Raw genomic sequence first — 17,268 nt, 5'->3', positions numbered from 1 at the left:
TCAATGAAGAACCGAATAGCTGTAAGCAATACTGCGGGACATTAAAGAAGTTACCCATTATCGTGATGAAGTGCATGAGATACTCATCTGGGGACCTGTCGCCATTGGAAATCAGGGTGTTTGAAATTTACCGAGAAAGGTACATAATCTGTTTCTCTTAGATATGACGTCCTATATCGAAACCTTTCAATATTCTCACATTCTCTTTCTATTCTAACAGCTTCTACAGCCATTCGTCACACTTCTTCTTGAGTTATTACTCCTGTTGTAGGAGCGGATCCGTGTAATCATGCCCTCGGTGGCTGAGAGCCTTTAGGTTGTTGTTCTTGCTCATTCATGGTTGTCATCATTGGAGGGGCTGTGATCTGGGCCACATTGTGTGCTAGAGTAGCTAGGGCTTCTCGAAGACTTCTACATTCTTCCATTAACGTTCTTTTTATTTGTACCATGTCGGCTATGCGATCTTCAGTCGTCAGCGGTGGACCTTGATTAGTTCCTACCATGCATACAGCAGCTTCTGCATTGTCAGAAGAGGCAGTCGTAGGAGTAGAATTTTCGGGTATGACAGGGCTTATTAAGAGAGGGTTTCCATTCGAATCTTTCGTATTCCCGTAGACTTTAAACTAATTGCGATATTTTTTGTTGAGGCGTATCTTGAGGTTAAACAGAAACTGCATTATTCATTAGTGATTTGCCTTTCTCTCTTCTCATCCACTGAGCCTTTGCAATAGGAGTGCTGGAAAATCTTGTGATGTCAGTGAGGGAAGAGATTTCCCTAGGCACATAGCTGGAGGGGTGAGTTCAGGATTATTTTTAGTTGTGTTCCATGTTATTGGTCCCCTGACTTTATGTGAAGATAAATTCATCCTGGCAATTGCTGCATCTCGGGCCCTTGTTCTTTGGGATGATACAACAACCTGGTCATTATTATTTTCTTGTGCTAGTGGGGAAGCGGTTATGACTCCAACCATGACTCGGGGTTTGTTGTTTTTGCTTGTAGTAGATTGAGTTTTATGATCTGTAAGCTGATTCGCTGCTGTTCTAACACAAACCTGGTCGCTGTGAAGTAAAAATTCATCTTCTTTGTCGCATTTTTCATTGATCGTAATTTAAAATCTCACCTTATAACCTTCAAATAGCAATATGAAATCACAATTAGTATTTGAATGATAAAATACTCTATCTTAGAGATGAAGGGGAGGATGTTCCCATTAAGAGTTGCCATTTTGGCGTCTATTCGACACCAAACCATCAAATCTCAACCGTCCGAATCATCTTGACCACACCTATGTTGTGCAGGGGCGCGCAACCCACCATAATCCTTTGCGCTGTTCCGCATAACCAACATGGTTTACGTGGGTACGCGCAAACACTATGAATTCTCTCTCTCTCTCTCTCTCTCTCTCTCTTCTTCATTTTTCTTTCCATTCTTTCTATTCCTCTTATTCACTGTGTATTTGGTTTATTCTTAAAATTTTATTTTTATGCCCCAACAGGCTCCTTTGTGCTCAATGAGAGTAGAGATAAGCATACTCTCCTATTCTTGCTCAAGGTGGGAAGAAATCACCACCGGGTATGTCTCATCTTAACCTAAATAAACATATTTCAAATCAGAGGGCAAAGGTTTTAGGTCAAGCCTCGGTGCCTTGAGGTTAGACGGTAGAGGCACAACATCAGTTTGGGGTAAATTTTCAAATTATGCCTCTACCGGTTAACTTCAAGTATCGACCCCGTATCAAGCATGGTTCCCGAAATTACAATCCTATCATCATCTAAATCATGGGAGTGGGCCAAGCACATCACTAGGGGATCAGAGGATAAGGTTATCAGAAAGCATCAATCAAGTTTATATCATGGGCATCGTCATCATCCTTTGCCTATTTGCTGATATTGAGCTCCAATGTCATATTCCTAAAAGAAAAATTCAGGACTCCATTCCTACAATTAATGACTGCATTTGATGTGGCAAGGAATGAGTGACTAAGAATGACGAAAATTTGAGTGCTCATATCCATGATGGGTTCAGTATCCAAGACAATAAAATCTACTAGGTAGTAGAATTTATCAACCTTGACCAACACATCCTCTATTACCCCTCTCGGTACATGAACTGAGTGATCGGCAAGTTGTAATGTAGTCCAGGTGTGTTTTAATTCACCTAGACCCAGTTGTTTATAAACCGAGGATGGGATCAGATTTATGCTCGCTCCTAAGCCAAGAAGTACATGCTCAATCTGGTAATTCCCAATTACACAAGCGATGGTTGGGCTACTAAGATCTTTGTACTTTAATGGCACATCTTGCTTTAGGATGGCACTCACTTTTTCTGTTAAGAATATTTTCTTTTAAATATTTTACCATCTTTTGGTCATACATAAGTCTTTCAGAAATTTGGCATATGAAGGTATTTATTTAACGGCATCCAGTACAGGAATGTTGACCTTTACTTATTTCAGCACCTCTAAAATGTCCTGGGAGTTAGAGAGCGGTTTTGGTGTAATCAACCGTTGGGGGAATGGTGCAATCAGTTTGCCTTAAAGTTCTGGTTCTAATTCTTGTGGAGTAGTGCTAGGTCTATAAGTTTCATCTATTTTCAGGTCCTTAGACTTTTCAGCCCTTACAGAAAAAATTTGTCAATTGTTTTCCCACTCCTAAGGGTGGTGATAGACTTAGCTTACTCCATTTGATTTGAAGAGCTTGGATCACTTATTTCATATTGCGGTTTAGGATTGGGGAAAGGTTGAGCAGGAAGCATCCCCTTCACTATAACCGTAATACGTGAATCCATCTTTTGCATAAATTTTGTAAGTTTTCCTAATTCTTGGGTAAGCTTCCAAGTTTTTGTGGAATTTTGAACCGGTTTCTTTTAAGGTTTTTCCTTAATTTGGAATTTGATTAGGGAATCCTTGAGGAGTAGCAGTTTGTCCATTACTCCAACTAAAATTTATATGATTTCTCTAACTAGGATTGTATGCATTGGAGATGGGCCCATTGAAAGGCCTTTGGTAATTATTCACGGCATTAGATTGCTCATTCAGTACCACTTAAAAAGCAGGTATTGTTGGGCAATTTTTTATTGTGTGAATGTTCCAAGCACAAATACCGTAAATAGTTTCCTTAGCCTTATTCTTCTTTAGTTCTATAGCCTCGAATTTTCTTGTGAGATTAGTCACTTTAGCATTTATATCGTCTTCTTCTTTCAGGAGATAGATTCCACCCCTCTCCTTTTATTGAGCAGGTCTAGAAGTGGTGTGAGATTTTGGGGAGATGTCCCATGATTGTGTGTTTTCAGTAAGCTTGTCAAAATATCCCACACATCATCGACCACTTTATTCATGAATTTTCCATTGCACATTGTCTCGACCATTTGTCACATGGAAGAAGTTATCTCATCATAAAAAAGTGTGTAATGTGCCACATTTCAAAATCATGTTGTGGGCATGAACTGACAAGATCCTTAAACCACTCCCAACATTGGAAGAGTGTTTCATCTTCCTTTCGGGCAAAGTTCATGATTGACTTTCTGAGAGTGTTCGTTTTATGGTGTGGGAATTTTTCTTAATGAACTCCCTTGTCATGTTGTTCCATCTGCCAATAGATCGTGGATGTAGTGAATGCAACCACGTCTTAGCTTTCTCTTTCAAAGAGAAAGGGAAGAGTTTTAGACTAACAGTGTCCTCAGATACTTTTGGGAAATATAAGGTGGCTATGATCTCATCAAACTCTTTCATGTGTAAATATGGATTTTCATATTCAAGTCCATGAAATTTTGGAAGGAGTTGGATCACCCCTGGCTTGATATCCATATGTCCTGTATTTTTTAGAAAAACCATGCATGAGGGCGTGCTCACCCCCGCTGGTTGTAAATAATCTCATAAAGTACAAGGTGGGAGTGCTTGATGCACCTCATTCTCATCCTGGATTTCCTCAACCCTAGGTTGAGGTGGATTTGGAGGTTGATTGGCCGGTTAATTGGTAGCCATAACTTTAGTTAACTCTATGGATTTTGAGTAGTGTCTAATCCTATGATGGATAGATAACACCTCAACCAATCCTCCTTCACTCAAAAGACGCTGAGTGTTATCACGGACCCACTTGGGCATGAAACACTCTCAGCCCTCAATTTCAGAATCTAACCTAATCCTAAAAGGAAAGAGGAAAATAGAAATCTAGAAGTAGAAAGAAGTTACCAAATTAGAAGTTTCTATATTGGAATCCTACAAAAGAAAAGGAAAATAAATTAGTTTCTAAAAAAGAAATAAGAAAGTAACCTAGTTTCTAAAAATAGAAAAGGAAAGTTTCTAAAAAATAAAAGGTTAGTTTCTAAAAACAAATTAAGAAAGTTTCTATCCTACAATTATAAAGTAAATTAGTTTCTAAAAACAAAAAAAGAAAGTTTCTAAACCTAGAAATAGAAAGAAAAATTAGTTTCTAAAATAATTCAGAAAAAATCCTAACTTAAAAATAGAAAGTAGAAAAACCCTAATCTTAAACTAATTCTAAAACTAGTTAATGTCAGAAAAACGCAACTGTTAGTCCCAGCAACAGCGCCAAAAACTTGTTCACAACCCCAAGTGTAGGGTCGCGATGTAGTATTAATCTCGGTGAGACCAAGGTCAATCCACAGGGACTAATCTTGTGAGTATTCTGAAAGCAACTAGAAGTAGAACTAGAAAAAGATATAAATCTAAATCTGAAATTAAAGGGAGTAATTATGAAAGTTTTAATTAGAAACTTAAGAAATTCAAAGGTGGGAACTAGGGTTTCCAAGGATTCACTTGTAGTAATCCGGTAGATCTAGCACTTGATTCAAGGACACAACTGGAATCGGAGACCTATCTTATCCAGTTGGAAGATATCTCAATAAAACCAAATATGAACCTCCTTTGACGTAATTCTCAATGGATGAGAGTTGTGAGAACTGGAAGTGATTCCATCACCTAGACATGCCCAAGAGACAATGGCCAACAACAGGATATACTAATTCCACAATCAAACATAGGAGAATTATGAAGATTAGAAGGGATTCCATTATCTAACCATGCCCAAAGGACAATGGTGAACAATAGAATTTTCTAATTTCACAATCTCAAAGCATGAAAAGAAGATACTCAAAACTATTGCACATCTATTGTAATTTGAGTCACAACAAACCATTAAGAACTAAATGTATTCCTTAAATATCAAACTAGAATCAAAGAGAATTCAACATAAACCTGAATTAAAGTAATAGAAACATCCCATCACGCTACAAGCTTCACCTTTTAGCCCTAACTAAGAGGTTTAGCCAACTATAAACATGATTGTATCTAAAACCCTAGAAGAAAACATGAAAAACTAAGGAAGAAAGAAGAAAAACAGTTGACGATGACTCTCCACCCTTGTCCTTTGCTCCTCCAAACCCTAAGTAAATGCCTAGGGATGCCCTGGGGACTCTTATTTATAGTTGTACAACACCTCCTTTCGTACCTCCTTGGAAAAATCTGAAAATTACCTCAAATTTACACACTCCGCGTAATTCTGCACAACTCTGCATAAGTGGTTCGATGACATCGAACTACCTTTGATGTCATCAATGGTGACTTTTATACATGCTTTTTTTTTGCGCTACGTAACTTCATACGGACTGTGTAATCTTCTATGTCATCGAACCTTCCTTCGATGCCATCAAAGGTGTTTTCGATATCATTGAGCGTTGTTCGAGGAATCGATAATGCGTCCAAAATAGTCCAACAAGTTTTGCCGAAAATCCACAAAAATTTGATGTCATCGAGTAAGGCTTTGAGTCATCAAAAAACGTCTTCAATTTGTCCAGCAACCAACTCGACTTTCTTTCATATTTTCGATGTCATCCACCCGTGTCGATGTCATTGAATGGTAGCTTCAATGTCATCGAATGGTGATCGATGACACAGTCAATGTGAATACTGCACTTGTTCTTTCGACTTCTCCACTTGATTTTAATTCATGCTTTTATCACCTTTTCCAATCTAAGCTCTTAAATTCACCTTGCAACACAAATATGAGTAAAATAGGACATTAAGTAGTATCATATTCATAAAACCAAGATATAAATGGGGGATAATATGTAATATTTGACCCTCAACACTATTCCTACTGGAAAGCTAGAATGAGGATCTTCCTCAAATCTATTGATGAAAGTGTGTAGCAAGCTACCATGACCCAATGAGTCCCTCTAATATTAGAAATAGTGGGTGAAGATGGAACCAAGTCCATGAAAGTACAAGTTTATAATTATGGACTCCAGGTCAAAAAAGCGAAAGTAGTGCTAATGCAAAAGCACTTAATGTTATCACTTGTGCTTTATCACTAGATGAGTTCAAAAGAATCACCTCGTGTGATGTAGCAAAACAAGATTGGGATATACTTGAAATGACACACGAAGGAATTAACATTGTCAAGAAATCTAAGATTCAAATCCTTACAACAAGGTTTGAAGAAATCCATATGGAAGAAAATGAATATTCATGGATTTCTTCACTAAACTAAATGACATTGTTAATTCCATGTGGGGTCTTAGAGAAAAAGTCCTTGAAAACAAAACGTGTGAAAAAATCCTACGATCGCTTCCTAACAGATTCAATTCTAAAATCACTGTTATACAAGAACTGAGGGACACTGATAGAATGAAGGTAGAGGAATTAGTAGGATCTCTATAAACCTATGAGCTAAATTTCAAAGCTCTTAAAAGTAAATCCATAGCCCTAAAATCCACAAAATCCATAAAAAAAAAGATTCAGATAATGAAGAAAATGAGGATGACATGACTATGTTTGCTAAAAAGTTTTATAGGATTTTTAAAAATAAAAATAAATCTGATTTTCAAAAATCGATTGACTAAAGAAAAGGAAATTGGAAATCTAAATCTAAAGACTCTCAATGTTTCAACTGTTCAGAATATGGGCATCTAGCTGCAAAATGTCCTAAGAAGGATAAATCTAAAAGAAGAGGCATGATCACCACATGGGATGAATCGTCTGAATCTGAATCCGATTCAGAAACTGATGAATCAGATCATAAAACTGAAAATGATCAAAAGGCGTTTATGACCCTAGCTAGACTTACTTCCTCAAATGAAGATGAAACATCTTATTATGAAATGACAGGAAGTGATGTTGAAAATGAAGATCTTCAAGTAGCCTATGATGCCTTATATAAAGAAAGTTGTAAGATTGCAACAAAATTAAAAATTCAAAAGGATAAATTTCCAGATTTAAAATTAGAATTTGAAAAATCTGTTTTGGAGAAATCACATTTTTCTGATTATTTTAAGAAAACCAAACTTAAACTCAATCTAAAAAATTCTAAAATTAAAAATCTCAAAACTGAAAATAAAAATTTACTATTAGAAATTACTTCTCTAAAAAATTCTAAAGAGACTTAGGTACATACCCATGGTGACCCGAGACTTGAAAAGCTATTATCTGCATCTCGTTAGAGTAACAACAAATCCTGCTTGGGTTATATCAAGAGTCGTTTAGAAAAATCTGAAAGTACTGCTCGTATATTTGTTAAAGGTGAATCTTCAAAATCTAAAGATGAAACTACAGAGGAAATAAAGAAAAAATCTTGTCAAAAACCTTTTTATCCAAAAACTAATTCCAATTATCAAAAGAAAAATTATAATCCTTCTCTTGTAGATAAGATAGTGGACTTACTTAAGGAGCTCTTGAAATTCAACTCTAGAACTATGAGAGTAAGTGAGAATAAGAAATAATATTTCTCTCAAAGTAATCATGTTATTAGAGATCCTCTTAAGACCAAAACCATATTGAAATGGGTTCCAAAAAATAAGTGACTTGTTATCCACACAGCTTTCAAAGCTAGTAGCCATTCAAGATGGTATCTGGACAGTGGATGCTCTAGACATATGACAGGTGATAAGATGATACTTTCAGACATCAATCACATTGATGGAGGATTAATAACATTTGGAGATGGCAGTAACTGTAAAATCAGGAGAAAAGGTAATGTAAAACTTTCCAATCTTCCTATTTTTAAAGATGTTTTATATGTTGAAGGTTTGAAACACAATTTTCTAAGCATATCTAATCATAGTGTTAAATTTTCTAATCACGGATGTGAATACTTAATAATCAAGGTCATAAAATATTAAATGATTGAAGAACCTCTGAAAATTGTTATATCATTGATGAATCATGTTCCACAAGTCACTCTTGCTATATGGTCCAAACAGATGAAATTGAATTATGGCATCAACATCTTGGACATGTGAACTTTAGAGGTCTATACAAACTTAGCAAGAGAGATCATCTTCGAGGCTTACCTAAGTTTTTAAAAATTGGAAAAGAAAGTATGTGGTGCCTGTCAGATAGGTAAATAAATCAGGAGTAGTCACAAGAAGGTAAACTCCTTAACCATATCTAGACCCCTCGAATTACTCCTTATGGACCTTGTTGGACCAACCCGAACAAAGAGTAGAGGAGGTAAAAAATATTTTCTAGTTGTAGTTGAAGACTACACTTGATATTCATTGGTAGCCTTCTTAAGAGAAAAGTCGGATGCCTTTGACGAAGTCAAAAAGTTATTTAAATGCATCCAGACGGAAAAAGAACTGATTATGAAAAAGATAAGAAGTGATCATGGAACAGAATTTCAAAATAACAATTTTGAGAAGTTTTATGATGACCATGGAATACTACATGAATTTTCTACTCCTAAAACTCCTCAACAAAATGGTATAGCTGAAAGAAAAAATAGAGTTCTATAAGAAACGGGGACTGTTATGCTTAATAGTAAAAAATTAGCAAAAATTTATGAGCTGAAGCTGTCAACACTGGTTGTTATATTATTAATTGAGTATATGTAAGAGCAGGTTTAAATAAAATGGCTTATGAACTCTAGTCTAACAAAAAACCATCAATAAAATATTTTCGTACTTTCAGAAGCAAATGTTTCATTTTACGAGATAGGAAACATCTGGCAAAATTTGAAGTAAAAAGTAATGAATGTATTTTTCTAGGGTACGCTCTCAACAGTAGAGCATATTATGCCCTAAATAAAAGGACCGGAGTGATACAAGAATCCATAAATGTAGTAATTGATGATCAAACTATCACTCCAGCTGATAAACACGATGATGGAGTTATTATATTCAATCAATTAGTACCTTCATCAAAATCAAATACAATTGAGAATAGACTAGTCAAAGACTATCCGACTAATCAAATTCTTGGTAACTCTCACATTGGTGCTCAAACCAGAAGACAAGTTGAAAAAATTTGTAATCATGTATGCTTCACTTCCTAGATAGAACCATCAAATGTAAATGAAGCCTTAGCTAATGAAAATTAGATTTTAACTATGCAAGATGAAGTAAATCAATTTGTCAGGAATGATGTTTGTATCTAGTGCCTAGACCATCTGACAAACATGTGATTGGAACTAAATGGATATTTAAAAATAAATCTGATGAATTTAGGAATATCTTAAGAAACAAAACAATATTAGTCGTACAAGGGTACACCCAAATTGAAGGAGTCGACTACGATGAAACTTTTGCTCTAGTCACTCGTCTCGAATCCATCAGACTGTTTATCTCCATTGCATGTCATAAAAACTTTAAAAATTATCAAATGGATGTTAAAAGTGATTTCTTAAATGGTGATTTAAATGAAGAAGTTTATGTAAAATCAACCTAAAGGTTTCAAAGATCCTAAACTTTCTAACAATGTATACCGTCATAAAAAAGCCTTGTATGGATTAAAATAAGCTCCTAAAGCTTGGTATGAAAAATTAACAAAATTTCTTCTCAGTCAAAATTTTAAAATGGGTAGTGTTGATAAAATTGTATTCATCAAAAGAATTAATGAAGAGCTGTTGATTGTTCAAATATATGTAGATGATAATATCTATGGATTAACAAATGCTAACCTTTCTTCTAAGTTTGTAGAGTCTATGAAATCATAATTTGAGATGAGCATGGTGGGAGAATAAAATTTATCAAATGGATGATAAAAGTGCTTTCTTAAACGGTGATTTAAATGAAGAAGTTTATGTAGAACAACCTAAAGGTTTCGAAGATCATAAACTTCCTAGCAATATATATCGTCTTAAAAAGGCCCTGTATGGATTAAAATAAGCCCCTAAAGCCTGGTATGAAAAATTAACAAAATTTCTTCTCAGTCAAAATTTTAAAATGGGTAGTATTGATAAAACCCTATTCATCAAAAGAATTAATGAAGAGCTATTGATTTTTCAAATATATGTAGATGATATTATCTATGGATCAACAAATGCTAACCTTTCTTCTAAGTTTGCAGAGTCTATGAAATCAGAATTTGAGATGAGAATGGTGGGAGAACTGAATTATTTTCTTAGATTTCGAGTGAAACAACTTGAAGAAGGAATTTTCATATCTCAAACCAATTATGCGATAAACCTAGTTAAGAAATTTGGGAACTAGGTTTGAGAATGGTAAAAACTTTGCTACTCCCATGGCTACAACTCTCAAATTATCAAAAGATGACACAGGTAAAAGCATTGATCCTCATCTCTACCATAGTATGATTGATAGTCTCTTATATTTAACATCTAGCAGGCCTGATATCTCTTTCAACGTAGGCGTATGTGCCAAATATCAATCTAACCTTAAGAAATCTCATCTGGCTGCAATAAAAAGAATAATTAGATATGTTGTCAGCACTGTTAATTTAGGTTTATGGTATCTTCATGGTACGTCCTTACAAATTACTAGATATACTGATGCTGATTGGGCAGGTAATGTGGATGATAAAAAATCCACAAGTGGATGTTTTTACATCAGAAATTGTCTTGTCTCTTGGATGAGTAAGAAGCGAAACTCAGTATCATTATCCACTACTGAAGTTGAACATATTGCAACAGCAAATGCATGCACGCAATTAATATGGATGAAAAGGATGTTAGTGAACTATCGTATTAATTGAGAAACAATGCATTTATACTATGATAATACCAGTGCAATAAATATATCCAAAAATCTTATTTAACATTCTCACACTAAGCACATTTATATTCGATATCACTCTATCAGAGAATTGGTTGAAAGCAAGTTTGTTATACTTGAATATATTAATACTAAAAACAGCTAGCAGACATTCTGACAAAACCTCTTGACCATGTCAAATTTTTGAATTAAAAAAATAATACTAGTTTATGCAGTATTTCTTAATTAATTATTCTATATTGCAATTTGTTGTCTTACATTTTTGTTTTAATAGAATAAAATTTATTCATGTCATTTTTTAAATAAAATTTTTATTTTTATTTGCCAACCCTGAGCTGACTGCCCGATTCGGCCAGCCGAGGACGTGCTCGGGCTAGCCGAACCTTGAGCAATTGGGTTTTATTGGGCATTTTTTTCAAAACCCTCATTTCATTCTCATCTTCTTCAGTCAGCCCATGGATTCCTTTAGCCAACCCATCACTCCAGTGTCCTTGTAAGTGAATATTTTTTAGTTTCCTTCTAGATTTAAGTTTCTTGTTGTGAATCTAGAACCTTATTTTGTTAGGTTTTTGGTAAAAATTTGATCTAGATCTTTTCTTTCTATTTGTTGGTATTTCTTTTACAAAATCTAGTCATTTTCTATCATGACATTTGGCTCTAAGCGTACTATGCGAGGCCCTCAAACTGGTTCTTCCTCTTGATCTACTAATCGGGTTGTACGCTCTATCCGTTTGTCAGAAAATGATTTAAAAAAATTTGCAGAATTTTCGTACCCATAATATTGTCATTGAGCGCACCGTTAATACAAATCATATTGCCCAATTTGGTCTTGTAGAAATTCTATCCGCGGCAGGAAGGGATAAGATTTTTATGTAGGGTGGTGCAGCCTATCGGTCTATCGCAAGAGGGTTGTAGGGTCGTGATGTAGTAATAATCTTAGTAAGACCGAGGTCGAATCCATAGGGACTGAAACTTGTATGTTTCTGAAATTAACTAGAAGTAAAACTAGAAGAAGATGTGAAACGAGTAATTAAAACTAAGAATTTAAAGGTGGGAACTAAGGTTCCAAGGATCCACTTGTAGTGGTTGGGGAGCCCTCTTACTTGATTCAAGTAACACAATTAGAATTGGAGTCCTATCCTATCCAATTGGAAAATATATCAACAAAACCAAATCTGAACTTCCATTGACCTAATTCTCAATGAAGGAGAACTATGATAATTGGCAGGGATTCCATCATCAAACCATACCCAGGGGACAATGGCAAACAACAGGATTTACTAATCCTATAATCTTAAAGCAAGAGAATTGTGAAGATTAGGAAGGATTTCATCATCCTACCATGCCCAAGGGATGATAGTGAACAACTGGACTTACTAATTTCACAATCTCAAATCAAGAAAAGAAGATGCTCAAAGCTATTGCAATCTACTATAATTTGAGTTACAATAAACCATTAAAAACTGAAAGTATTCCTTAAATATCAAATTAGAATCTATGGAGTTTAACATAAACATGAATCAAAGCAATAAAAACATCCCATCATGCTACAAGCTTCACCTCTTAGCCCTAGTTAAGAGGTTTAGCCAACCATAGATGTAAGGCCCGATCATAGCCCATACCATTCCGTAGGCTTCCGAGGTCCTCCCGGTCGAATTCCAGCAACCCTCAACCTATATTTGACATTTGCACGTGATCCTAAGCCGAGTCCTGCATATTAAGACAAATCTAATATCAAGTGGACCACACTGCAGAAACAGTAGGATTGAACGTCTACCATTGAAACCCCTTTTGGGTTACAGAAGTTTTGAACCAATATGATATTTGTTTTTCCTCTAAGTTCAAGTCTTTATGACCTTATGAACTGACTAGAGGGAAAATAAATGCTTTGATGGGCCCTCTTAATTTTAACAGTGGGAATCACTATCACCACTGTTATGTGTGGTATGGTCCAGATGATCTCTTGATATGATTCATATTTTTTTTTTGCATAATACTCTAAAATGATCTCTAATAATAGATGAATGGCATAGCGGTATGACCCGTTAATGCAGCCCATGTGATGTATTTTGGGGCCCATTCGGTGAGGCCCGATGCAATGTATTTGGGGCCCATTTGATAAGGTCTGATGTGATGTATTTTGGGCCCATTTGATAAGGCTTGATGTGATGTATTTTGGGCCAATTTGGTGAGGCCCATTGTGATGTGTTTGGAGCCCATGGAGCATGGCCCATTGTGATGTGTATTTGGCCCATGTCATGCGGCCCATTGTCATGTGTATTAGGCCGATGAGTGAGGCCCATTATGATGTATTTAAGGCCAATGAGTAAGGCCCAATGAGATGTATTTTCCAGCCCATATATTACGGCCCATTTGACATATATGGGGCCCATGTATCGTGGCCCATTGTGATGTATTTCTGACCCATGTATCATGGCCCATTGTGATGTATTTTTGACCCATATGTCGTGGCCCATTGTGATATACTTCCGGCCCATAAGTGAGGCTCATCATGATGTGTATTAGGCTCTTGAGAGAGGCCCATGGTGATGTATATTGGACCATTATGTGAGGCCATGAGCCCACTATACGTTTGGCTCTAGGTGGACCACTCCTTGGGAGCAATGTTGGTTAAATGTCCACATTGATGGGCAATGATGGTTAAATGTCCTCATTGTGACCTTCCCTTAGGCCCTTTGTTAGGCCAATTCCGATTATCAAGGCTGATTATCGATTATCGGTGCCGATTATCGATACCGATTATGAGTATGTGACAGCATAGCATCATCATACATGCCCATACGCATCATTTGCATGTTTGTTATGTGATGTGGTTGACCATTACATATGTCATTGGGCAGGTTGTTATGAGACTCCCTAATAGGCGGAGGTTATCTCACATGAGCGCACGATATGTGCAGGATTAATGCATGACTGGATTGTATGACTCATGCATCTTACATTGTGTGTTGTGATTACTGTATGCCTTAGCAACATCAGGGTCATAGCCTCCACAAGCAATCGTGGATGGCCAGATAGGACACCTGAAATCTGTTATTAGCATTGGGCTGTTATAGATGGCCCTAGGTGAAAATCCCTAAACCTCTGAGACCAGGAAACGCCCCAACGTAGAGACCGAGTGGATATATATAAGCACATGAGGGTCGAATACTAGTAGGCCATGTCTCCCACTGTGTCATTGTCGGTTGGGAGGGGGTGTGGCCTTACCCGCCTGAGGGTAGTGGGCATAGCTAGGCTAATTTTGACTAGCGCATGATTCGGTCCGCTATCGTCCTACCGGGTAGGTATTGGCTGACTACTAGCCAGGCGGATAGTGAGGTCTCTTCCACTTGCATGGTTACATGTCCAATGGGCGGCAATTACATGTAGAGTGTACTAAACCCTGGTGATGATCCGAGAGATGTACAGTACTGATATGTGGACTTATTGAGCAGGAATTTCATACTCATTCATTCATTCATTCACTATTCACTTAGGCTGGTGGTGCGCAACTATTTGTTATGTGTACCTTCGCAATGGCCAGGATTTTGGTTGGGGCACGTTGGTTTGGATAGAAGTCCCTTGTGATGGACCTCATAACCTACGATACCATGTACTATCATCTCAACTTCACACCCAGCATGGTCAATCCATTCGTACCGCATATCGCATTACATCCGCAGCATATGACATTTTGGGTTACTATATTTCTGCATTTATATGGCCTAGATACGACTGACGATATTGGTGAACTCACCAGGAATTGTATATTGCATTGCACCCTTGACATCTGATATTTGACTCTTTATGACTCTTCATTTGCATAGTCGATTCGCATTGCATATTCTGATATTAAATAATTTATAGACTTACTCGTATGTTTCCTCTTAATCCGATATTGTATGATTCATGATCTTACCAGTATTTCTGATATTATATGATTATGGCATTGTATTGAGTACTTGACACTCACCTTGTGTACACACTTACACCACCCTCTAAGCTTTCTATAAGCTTATGCATGATAGATGCGTGCAGGTGATGTTAAGTTGTAGCGGCATTGAGCTTGGATAGTGCAGCGGACTCGTGGAGCTTTAATTTTTGACATATGTATTTCCCTTTCAGCATTGTATTCAAAGTTTATAATAATGGATATGTGATGATGATGTTGCCTTTGTGATTTGGGAAAACTTGTGGATTATCTTATTACGAGACACAAGTACGTTGGAAAATCCTCCTTGTAGGATCCAAGGATCGGAATCTAGCGTATGGACGCTGGGAGCCGAGAATGGGGTACTACGGTGGCTGTTGGCACCAGATTCGGCGATCGTGAATTTTGTGAGCCCGGTTTCCGAGTTTGGGGCGTGACAATAGATATGGTTGGATCTAAAACCCTAGAATAAAGCATGAAAATAACTAAGGAAGAAGAAGAAAAACACTTGGCGATGACTTCTTCACCCCTTTGCTCCACTCCTTAAACCCTAGAAGATGCCTACAAACATCCTAGGGAGTCCTATTTATAGTTGTGGAACTCCAACTTTCGCACCTAGCTAGAAAACTCTAGAAACCACCTCAAATCTATGTAGTTTGCTAAAATAGACTTCACTCTGCGCATTTTTCCAAAATAGACTTCACTCTACGCAATTTCACAAAATGACCCAGAGTTTCAGAATATGCTTTTTCAGGACAATTTCAGAATTCCTTTTCTTTACTTCAAATCTTTGATTCTCTTCATTCCTCACTTGGTTTTCTTGGATCTTTGGCATGTGAATTCTTCAATCTTTGTCTCCTAAGATTCATCCCTTGCCTTGGTGATTCTTGAGCATCAAATCCATGCTTTTAGCACCCTTTTCAATCCAAGCTCTTAAATTTACCTTGCAACACAAACATGAGTAAAATAGAACATTAAGCATTATCATGTTCATAAAACTAAAATATAAATGGGAGATAATATGAATATTTGACCCTCAACACAATCCCCAACCAACATTTTGCTAGTCCCGAGTAAAGTATGCGAAAAATATTTAGAGAACCACAGGATAATTTCTATAAGCTCAAGTGGTTTTAAAAAAGCAATACAGGTAATAGAATTCTAAAATACATCAATGTTGTGCATTACCTTCTCCTAAACTCTAATACTTGGTAAGTTTCGTAATCAAGTTCAAAGCATTAATCCTCCAATTAGAACAATTCTAAACATTAAGTTCCTGGGTGTATAGTAAAGTCTAGACTTATCACAATCTAAGGTTCGGTTCTTCAATATCATGTTAACATTGATAGTTAAAAGAGCATTCAGGACAACCTAAACCTAAACTGAAACTTGCCTTATAGTTCATCATTTAATTCCCTCTTTTATTCCTTCAGCTTTTAATTTTTCCATCGATGGCTTTCACGCTATGTCAACCTTTTTAAAGATCTTTAATAGGTAGCCCTTTTCGACGACAACTATTTTTTTACTTGGGTATTTTCTTTTTCTTTCTTTTCAATTCTTCTTATTGAACGTGATGGATAAATTCCCCGGGTTGGTTCCTTCCATGCGTAATAATCATTAAATTAACAATTCAATATTAAACTGACACTTTATTGTGTAAGCTAGATGTGAAATGTGAGATTATGACTCAATTAATGTTTAAAATTTCTAATCAAGGATTAATGACTTAACTTAATTTTGAGATCACCCAAGTGACTAAACTCCAAGAGACATGAGGCATCAACATTAAGCATCTTGTAATTCCATTTTTTTTAAAAAATTTCATTTTTCCACAATTTTTGCTCAAAGACTAAGAAAACATTAATTAGTTTGTCTAATCCACACCCCCGAACCTAAAATCACCATTGTCCTTAATGTAAAAGAAATAAGCATGTAATGCAAATGAGGTAATGAAAATAAAGCAGAAGTGAAGGAAAAATAATACCTGAAGAAGGAATTTTTAAGGCTTTTCCAATGATCTCAGTGTGAAGATGGGTTAGCATAAAAGACTCAATAGACAATAAGAAAACTATCCCAAACAGTAGAAATAAAACTATCCTAAAACAGCGGAAAGCAAACTATCTTAATCCTAAATTCTTTAAAAGTAGTAAACCTAACTAGGAAAACAGGGGAAAGCTACTCAGTCATGCTGCAAGGTTCCTCCTCCGACCAATATCTTGATAAATTTCTTAGTAGGTTTCTCAACAACATCATCCAAAAGCCCTTTTTATAATAGGCTTGGATGTCTTGGAGCATGAATTTTCAGAGAAATTTGTGGACCTCAGCATAAAGTTTCCTTTTAATCTCCTAAGGTGTCCAAAGTACATAT

At 36.3% G+C, this 17,268-nt stretch overlaps 1 non-coding gene across 1 annotated transcript; it reads left to right on the top strand.

Moving 5' to 3' along the window:
• Positions 1–3,424: 3,424 nt before the first annotated feature.
• Positions 3,425–3,531, top strand: LOC131247625 (small nucleolar RNA R71). The gene has a single exon (XR_009171901.1). It is a non-coding gene; the product is annotated as a small nucleolar RNA R71 (small nucleolar RNA).
• The last annotated feature ends 13,737 nt before the right edge of the window (positions 3,532–17,268 follow it).

Source organism: Magnolia sinica, chromosome 5, assembly GCF_029962835.1.
Source record: "Magnolia sinica isolate HGM2019 chromosome 5, MsV1, whole genome shotgun sequence".
Taxonomy (NCBI): Eukaryota; Viridiplantae; Streptophyta; class Magnoliopsida; order Magnoliales; family Magnoliaceae; genus Magnolia; species Magnolia sinica.
The sequence above is the reverse complement of the archived record's forward strand: the minus strand, read 5'-3'. Positions and strand labels throughout refer to the sequence as shown.